The sequence below is a fragment of the Calonectris borealis genome, chromosome 13, assembly GCF_964195595.1.
Source record: "Calonectris borealis chromosome 13, bCalBor7.hap1.2, whole genome shotgun sequence".
Taxonomy (NCBI): Eukaryota; Metazoa; Chordata; class Aves; order Procellariiformes; family Procellariidae; genus Calonectris; species Calonectris borealis.
Window position 1 is genome coordinate 24598143 of NC_134324.1, and position 9456 is coordinate 24607598.

Sequence of the window (9456 nt, forward strand, 5' to 3'; positions counted from 1 at the left end):
TGAGCTGAGGTTTGGAGCTGCAGCTGTGTAGAAAGGCATGTTCTTACTGCCAGGACACTGGCTGCAGGCAGCAAGCTCAGTAAAAGCGGTGCCATGTCCCCACACAGCAGGTCGAGGTTGGAAGGGAGCCTTGGAGCAAGCTCCCCTGCTTAGAGTAGGGTGAGCAACCTGAAGCCAGACGAGGTTGATCAAGTCTTTTCCAGTCTGGCCTTGAAAACTTCTGAAGGTGGAGACCGCACAAGTTTGAGCATCCCACAGCAGTCCTGGACTGCCCTTGGTGATGGGAGTGTTTGGCCAACAAGACAAGGAGGTTGGGGCCATTGCTTAGGAGTGAACAGAGATGACATGCCAAGGGCTTGCTCTCTTCCCATCGTTCATTGTGGCGTCCCGTCACCATCCCCTTTGTGCTTCTTCATAGTCTCCGATGCGTCTCAAGGTCACAGTCAGAACCCTAGGCATGTGGAGCCCTGTTTGACTGACCGCCTCATCCCCAGCAGGGCCACTGGGGCCTCCAGCCCCACCACCACTCCTGAAGGTCATCACGTGGTTGCAGGACATTTGCAAGGAACCATTCAGCAGGAGCATCGGTCAAAGCTGCCCTGTTGTTTGTGCCATTAGACTTTGGGAAGAAGCTGCATCCTGAGCTTGAGGTCCTCCAGGCCAAGCAAAGAGTGTGCATCGTGCCAGTCCAGCCCCTGCTGCACCAGCTGAGACCTTGGCTGTTTGCTGGGAGGCACTGGCCCAGCACGGTGGGACTAAACTGGCTTCCACGGCTGCCATGTTGTTGGATGCTGAGCTTGCGCCAGGGCACAGCTAAGGCTCTTATAACAGCCTGCCAAGTCTTTAAAGATCAAAAGAAAAACAGCTCTTTTCTGAGTTTTTGGCAGGGCGACCATGCTGGGATCCCCACGGGTGATTCAGGCGAGTTACTCACCAGCAGCAGGGACTCACCCCGGCCCAGGGGGTGGTTGAGGCAGCTGAGATGTCACCGTTCTGTATGAAACAGAGATGTTCATGCGGAGTGGAAAAAGGCAAAAGGCTCGCGACATTTCAAGATGGCATTTTAGCAGCTGAAGTTTCCGAGTGGATGCGAGAGGGGGTTTTTTGCTTCACCTCAGAGGTGCGAGCGGCGTGTGGGGCTCTGCAGAGCCACAGCAAGAAGGTGAGATGCTCGCTGCAGGGGTGACATCCCGGCATGCCCCAACAGAGACCTGCCACCACTGTGCACAGCTCAGGGTCTGGGTGGAGTGCGTCTGGATTACACTCGCTCCAGTCTGCCTGGCCAGGCGTTACGCACTGGGGAAGATGGGGTTGTGCTGGAGGATGGAGCTGGGTCCAGCAGCAGGCCCCCAGCCCCAGCCAAGCCCATGCAGCAGGATGCCCGGCTGGGTCCCTCCATCACTGCTGCAGCGCTCAGGCGTGTGCATGCACCTGGCTCCTGCCTTGTGCTCGCAGGCGTCCCAGGCTCCCTCCACAGCCTGGAGATGGGTGAGCCAGCGACGGGTCCTTAGACATCCAGCCCAGCCCCGCAGCGCCCATCATCTCAGAGGTCGGCCGCTGTTTCTCATGCTGGCCTCAGGCCCATGGCCACAACGCCGTGCCTGGAGGTATTTGGTGCGGAGGTTTGTGAAAGCTCTGACTCACCGTGATCGATAGGCTCATTCCTGGCTGCTCTCCGTGCTATTGGCAGTGTTTTCAGCTTCTACCGGTACCAGATCAAAGCAATGAGAGGAATGCAGCTGAAAACAGTTCTTTATTAGAAACAGCAGTTTTAGGACTATGCAAGAGGGTATTTCTTATTACTAATTCTCAGAGAGCTGAGCTGCCAGCCTATAAAAGTATTGGAGAGTGGAAAATTGCTATGCGGGGGCTAATGGGACTTTTGCAGCCGCCACACAGGAAACATAGCACCTAACAAACACGAGGGAGACGGCAGCTCCTGAAATGACAGGGAAAAATTAAGCTCTAATATTTTGCAGGCTGCCAGAATGAAGGAAGATCCCTATTTGCCTTTGAAAGCCATGGGAGGCAGAGATGAAGAGAGCAGCTTCTCGAACTGCAGCCCACCCCCTGGATCTGCCGTGGCCCTGTGCCCACCCTGCTCTGCCCGCTCTCCATCCTGCCTGTCACTGCAGCTGCCCTGCCAGCGCTCGGGACAGCCCAGAGCCACCACAAATCCTTGCAGCCATCCCAAGCACTGTCCAGCGTGTGCCTGTGCATCTGGCAAGGGACCTGGGACTGTGGGGCCCCAGGCTCGCTGAGCGAGGCCCTTATCCAACCACCTCTGTGCAAGGTGCCTTTGCGATGGCCCTGTAGCTCCAGGTGGGCCCCCAGAGTGGCATGGAGCAGCAGCGTCAGAGCTGTCCTGCCAGGCCTTCAACCCAAAAAGGCTCCGTGGTTTGACAGGTCTGAGCTGCAACGTGGCCCAGGTCACCAGTTCCCACTGCATCTCTCCCCACAGTGCTGGGCCAGCAGATCAGGAGATGGGTGGTCTTAGCTGCTTGGCTTGGCTGGGAAGCCCACCAGGATGTGGGTGGGGACTATGGAAGCCCCAACAGCTGGAGACTAAGCATAATGTGTTTGGAGCATGTGCATGGAGAGGGCTGCAGGGCTGATAGCTATAGAGATGTGAACTTGTTGGTTCAGACCTGTGTGATTTCTCCCCACACAGCGCTTTTCTGTAGCTCGGCAGGTCGGGACCCAAGCACTGAGCACCAACGGGCGATGGGGATGCCCAGGTCACCCCAGGGCCAAGCTTGGGGGCTGGCAGGCTGCAGAGCGAAACTGTTCCCACTTCATGTGCTAGTATTGGAGTGCCCTCGTCTGGGAACACGTGGCAAGTGTCTGTACTCAGGAGGTGCCATGGGCACCCTGCTGAAGCCGAGCTGACGGAGCCATGTGTCACCCAGCTCTGTCACCAGGTCCCCTTGCTCCACAGGATGAACTCCCTGCGTTGGATGGAGGAGCCTGACAGCTCACCCCTGCTCTTCCCAGCAGCAGGCTCAGACAGGTCTGTGAGATATGGCAGGTCCTTGTGCTCTCCAACCTCCTGGTGCACATGTCAGGGGATTTCTGGTCTGTGGGCAAGGAATGGACTAGATGGCTCAGCTCAATGCCTTCCCGCTCCCCTTACACTGCTCCGGGCACACTGATCTGTAGCTCTCTGCCCACAAAGACTGCTCACGCTCCGGTGATGCATGGCACAGGCAGAGCTGCCCTCCGAGCTGGGTGCCCATTGTCTCATGTGATGCACACATGAGTTTGGAGGGGCTTTCCGTGCTTTCTCCCCATGGCAACCCTCTCCAGGCTGTGTTTCCTGCCCGCGTCCTGACAGGAGGAGTGATGAGCCTGCCTCCAGGATTTTTCATTACACGGCATGAAACCTGGCATCCAGGGGATGGAAGCAGCTGGAAAACAGGCTAGATATGGATTTTTGTTAGGAGAAAGGTCCCAGCTGAGCAGCGTGCCTGGTCAGGATGGATGAACATTTTGCTTCATCTGTCTCCCAGTCTGATATGTGCCTGACAGACAGGAATTTTCAGACAGAAGTAACGATCTCTTGTTAATGCACCTTCAACCACTTTATGAAAAATGGGAGCCTGTACCTGGGCGTGCAGACGCTGTTGTCTCCCTGTTTTGTGGTCAGCAGGATCATGTCAGTCTCTTGGTTAAAAAACAGATGCTTGGGCTCCCAAGCTTCCTGTCCAATCTTCCTCAGGAAAGCCTCCATGATGTCCCACCCCGCAAGAGGAGAGGACACAAGAGATTGAGAAACATAGATCTCCCACCAAGATTTCAAAGGGACTTTCCTTGTGGCACCTCTGAAGCAGGTACTGCTCAACCTGGCAGAGCCCCAGCATTGGCAGGGGTAGGAAAGGGCACCGAACGAACCTTTCTGTCTCCTCTCCCCCACAAATAACACCCAAGGTTGGTTTGCAGCTCCTGAGAGCTTAAAATGTTCTTGTGGCTGTCAAACTCTTCCTCGCTGCTCTCAGGAAGCATGGCACTATACGAACAAGGGTGCAAGCTGCTGTCACAGCAAAGATGGCCTGGGTGAAGTCACCAAAGGGACCAGTTTCACCTGGGTGTCTCTGAATTAAGCCTTCCAGGCAAAGAGATTTAATTAGAAGCAATTCCAGTTGGCTGATATTATGGTAAGTGAAGTGTGTGAATAAGATGGGGACTCAAATGGGAACTGGAGAAACCTGGACACGGGAGAGCTGGGCCAGGTCCCTGCTGACACAGGTTGGGGTCTGCCTCTGTAGCTGCAGCTTTTGAGAAGAGTGTGCACCACCTCTGTATTATTCTCTCAGGAAAGCCATTTTTCATGACCCTGTCTCATGGGACACTGGCTGCAAGGCCTCCATCACTGGCTACTTTTTTCCAGGTTTTTAACTCTAAGCAAAAACTACCCAGACTCCAGCGCTGACTCTGAATTGCACCACATTCATGTTGCTGTGAAGCCCAGCCTGAGTCCCTTCAGTCTGCAGTGGCTTACTGCCTGGATGTCCACAGCCAAGCGGGATTGGGACTACATCGGTCACCTGGAGCATCCTCTAGAAAGGGGAATTGCGCTGCCAGCTTCTGGGATAAGGAGAGAGGCTCCTCTGAACACCAGCAAGGTCAAATACTGCTCCAGCAATGAAGCTCCAGCTCCTGCCATCTGCAGAGGATGAGCCTTGTCACTTGATGGGTCCCATCATCAGGGACTGGGGCACCCACTGAGAATCAGCTCGGGATGCCCAGGTGGCCAAAGGGTTTGCCACTGCCCTCGTGTTGCCATGAGATGTGAAAAGAGTGGAAGACATGTGGTAACCCTTGGGGAGGAAGATCATGCAAAAAGGAAGCGTGGATCCACAGGTTTTGTCCAAATGTTGGCCCCATGTTCTCTTCTGATTCTCCTCCAGACCCCACCAGAGGCACGGTTAACCTGTCCAGCCTTCTGTAGTGCTTCCTCCCCCAGCACAGCACAGCCATGGTAAACAGCGGAGCTTCTGAAAACCCGGCCAAGCATTTATCAAGCATCGTCATTCAAGAGTGACAGAGATCGAACTGTGGGGAGAGCAGGGCCAGTCGTCTCCTGTCATCAGGATGGATGGCCAACCCAGCAGAAAAGACAACCCACCTGATGAGAGCATATTGATCGCAGAGAGCTGGAGGACATAAAAGAGAACCGCCTCACACTCCCTCACTCACAGGCTCCTAGGAAATTGGTCAAGGCTTGGAGAAGGAGAGAAGATGCCTTCCCAGAGGATGGTCATCACCTTGGTGCTACTGTTGGGGGCTTGCTGCATCAGCGCTTATCCTGTCTACCCTGAAAGTGACAGTGCCCAAGGTAAGGACAACTGACTTGGGTGTTTGTGCCTGAAAGCCAGGTGGGGCTTGTTCCTGTGCACAACTTTATGGCTGGCACTGAATGCTGGCTCAAACCATGAGGCTCCTATCTGGTGTTTCATGGGGGCTTGGCTGCTGCAGACACGCACAGCAGCACAGCTTCCCCCTATTTCTCTTTGAGCAGGAAGACCTTCTGGCTTGGGGAGGGTTTTCCCCAGTATTGTTTTCCCCTGTATGTCCAGCAGGGTTAAACCCATTCCTAGTGTGACCAGGTTGGACAAGAGAAGACCATCCTGTACCCAAGGGTCTGCTTTGGCTGTTGTGATCTGCAGACAGCAGAGTTTGGGTGACGTGTCCAGGTTCTCTGGGATGACAGACAGTGTTTCCCTGGGAATCAGCCAGCCTGGGGCGTACAAACAAAGCATCCCTCTAGACTCGATATTCTTCTGACATCCTATGTGGAGATGAGGGAATAGCAGCTCACGTGCGGAGCGAGCGGTGCACGCTGGGTGGCCTGGTATGTTCTGGGGTGGGGTGAGCTCTGCTCATGGTCACCGGGCTGGTACGAGCCTCCCCAACAGCCACGAGACCTGGCGCCTGACGCCACCTGACTGCACCGTGTGCTGCGGGTTTTGCTGCAGCATGATGCCCTGCTGTGCATCACTGCACGCAGGCCAGTGCCCCAGGGGACTGCAGGTGGCAGAGCCAGCATCTGCCGGGCTTGAGGCTGATGACACTCGTTCGCATCCACCCTGTGGTCCTGGTCCATACGTGCGAGTACCGACCAGCAGGGTAAGCACCAGTTTAGACACTCTGGGCTTCCTGACGCTGGAGAAAAAGTCACTTGGGCACAGCTTGAGCCCTGAAGGAGAGCATGACCCCAGCCCCATGATCCACTTGCGCAGCCCCTGCAAGCAGCCCTGGCGTGGCACGCTGCCTGGTGCTGCTGGGAAATGAGCAGGCACAGGGGCTCCTCTTGTCACTTGGCTGACTCATGGGGACTTCCAGAGCTTTAGTAGCATGACTGCGTGTCTGAGGCAAAGGAAATACAAGGCCAAGTGTTTGGGATTGCTCAGCTCCCAGAGCTTCGTGGGAGCTTCCTGGGAGTTGTGCACAGGCAGGCACTGGGGGAGGGATGGGTCAAAGGGTGAGATGCTGGAAAGCCCCCGACACACCAGCTGGTTTCCAGTTAAACACAGTCAGACAGCAAGGGACTTGTTGCCTTAGTCGTAGCCATGTGCCTAACGTTTGTTTTTGTGGTGACCTTAGAGTATCCCTTTCCTCAGAGCAACGCAGGACAGGCCATGGGACAGACTCACCCAGGCAAGATTTCTGCTTGCGCTCCCCTGAGGTGTTACCTGGGATAACAGGGGTCTGGACTTAACCCTTTGCAGCTCCCACTGGTGCAGCAGCCTGGCTAAGTGAGGCTAGGAAGGGGTGCTGCAGAGCTGTCCTCAGAAGGGTCTCTTGTGGCAGGGGGAAGCCCAGTGGCTAATGGGGACCTTCTCCACCTGCCTGTTCCAGTCATGCTGAAGGCAATGCCAGGCAGCGGGTGTTGTTTGCCTTGGCTTTTGGCACTGTCTCCCATACCATCCTCATAGACGAGTTGACAAAGTCCGGGCTAGATGAGTAGACAGTGAGGTGGGTCGAAAACTGGCATCACAATCTGTGGCACAAAGTCCAGCTGGAGGCCAGTCACTAGTGGTACATCCTGAGGGTCGGTACTAGGGACAGTTCTGTTTAACATCTTCATTAATGACCTAGACAATGGGACAGAATGCACCCTCAGCAAGTCTGCAGCTCATGCAAAGCTGGGAGGAGTTGCTGATAATGCCAGAGGGTCATGCCGCTATCCTGAGGGACCTGGACAGGCTGGAGAGAAGGGCTGAGAGGAACCTTGTGCAGTTCAGCAAGGAGAAGTGCCGAATCCTGCCCCTGGGGAGGAACAACCCCAGGCACCAGGACATGTCCTGGTCAGAGCTAGCAACGTGCCCTTGCAGCAGAGGTGGCCAACGGTGTCCTGGGCTGCATTAGGAGGAACATCACTGCAGGTCGAGGGAGGGGACCCTTCCCCTCTGCTCAGCACTACTGAGGCCACACCTGCAGTGCCAAGGCCAGCGTTTTGACTCCTAGCTCGGGCTGGCATGCATGGCCAGATGAGGAGACAAACCCTAGTCCCCCTCAAACAACCTGCCTGTCATTCTTGGGACCATGCTCAGGCTCTCCATCCCACTGCCCGAGGAATAAGCATACCTCGAATTAGCCACTTTGCCCTCGTCACTATCTCCCCATTCAACCCAGACCTTATGCTGACAGATTTTAACCTGGCTGACGGTGCAGTTGGCTTCATGGCTGATAGCAAGCCTCTAGCAGGACTCTAGCCATCCAGGAACCTGAACCAGGCTCTGTCTGCACCAGGGGAAGGAGCGAGCCACGACCAGAAAGCAGCTCGTAGCAAGAGCTCAAGGCGAACTGGACCCAAGGATGGGACTGGTGTTGGGGCACATGTGGAAGGAGACAGGCATTAGAATGCTCTTGAAAAGGTGAAGGTTGCATCCAGGACGAAGGAGTGCTGCAGGTTAGGTGCCCCCAGGGGAGCGTGGAGAGAAGCAGGCGATGGTGCTGTGTCCCCTCTCCTCTGACATTTCTTCCCTTGGCTCCTGCTCCCCACACTGGACCCACAGCCCCTGTGTGCTCTTGGCATTTCTTTTTTTTTTTTTTCAGGAAATAAAAGCACTCTCCAGGAGGATGTCCCTGACCGCTTGGTGAGTGGGGGTGCCTCTCCGGCCTAGGAGCGGGCGGTCCAGGGAGACACTGCTGGGTAGGGGACTCCCATGGGCCAGCTCCCCACGAGGTCCCAGCAAACCCCATCCCTGTTGGCCAGTAAATGGGGACTGAGGCAGTCCCGCTCAGGTGTCGACACTGCTTCCCTCCCTGGTCCGGAACTGAGGAGAAGGGGTTTGGGGGCTGGTTTTGCCAGATGGGCACCACACACGCGTGATGGGGTTGCTGTTCTACAGCAGGTGGAAGACCTTGATGCAGTCCTCTGGAAGATGGTGGCAGTGGGTGAGCTCCAGAGCCAGGGATTTACCCAAACAGACCAGGCCCCCCAGCAACCCAGCAAGAGAGGTGAGTGTCCAGCTCCCAACGAGCCCTGGGACCCGACCCACCACTGACCTGCAAAGAGGCTATGGCAAGCAGGGGCTGGGCTTGGGGTAGAGAATGCTCATGACTTGGGGTGGAGGGTGCTCGTGGTTTGGGGTGCCCGTGGTTTGGGGTAGAGGGTGCCCATGGTGTGGACTAAGGCATTCAGCTCCCAGGCTGTGCTCCTAGACCTGACTTCAAAGGTGAAGGAGAGCCTAGGAAGAGAGATGGGCATCTCCCTTCCTTTAAACTTTCCGGCCATAGCCAACCACTTCTGCAGCCCCTTGCATGAGTGTCTCTTCCTTTTTCTCCCAGCTTGCTTCTGGAAATACTGTGTCACCAGATGAGGGGTACAGGAGGAGCTCTCCCTGCCGCCTGCCTGCCAGCCCGCTCCCTGCCACTGCTATCCCACTGCCTTCCAGCGGGCGCATCCATGCATGACCCCACACCTCGCTGTGGGATGGTTTGCACAGAGCTTTGAAAGGTCTCCGGTCCCTTGTGGGGAAAAGGGGAGAGGGTCTGCAGCAGAGGAGGGGTGTCGTGGGGTAGAGGGAGAGTCCCATGAGGATCCGGGGTGCAGGACAGTGTTCCTCCCATACCAGCAGACCTCTAGGACCCATGGCAAGGCAGAGCTGCCACCATGGCCTAGCAGGGACATGCTGGCTGCCAGCAGGAGCTGAATAAACAACCCTCTCACCAGAGCAGCGTCCTGTGGTTACTCCATCCCCACACCGTGCAGGGTCCTGCATCCTCCCACCACCACATGCGAGGCGTGGGCAGATTGCAGTGCATGTGCCCTGGGGAGGGGAGGAGCTGCCACAGGCACCCCAGTGATCCAGGGCGGCAGAGACTGGGGGCTACAGCTTCACTTATCCTAAATCTCAAGAGGGTTTCCACTGTGGGGAAGCCCTCTCCACCTCCTGCAGCACCCTCCATGCCCGGTGGTCTTGGCCCATGTGCTGACAGTACACAAGCAAG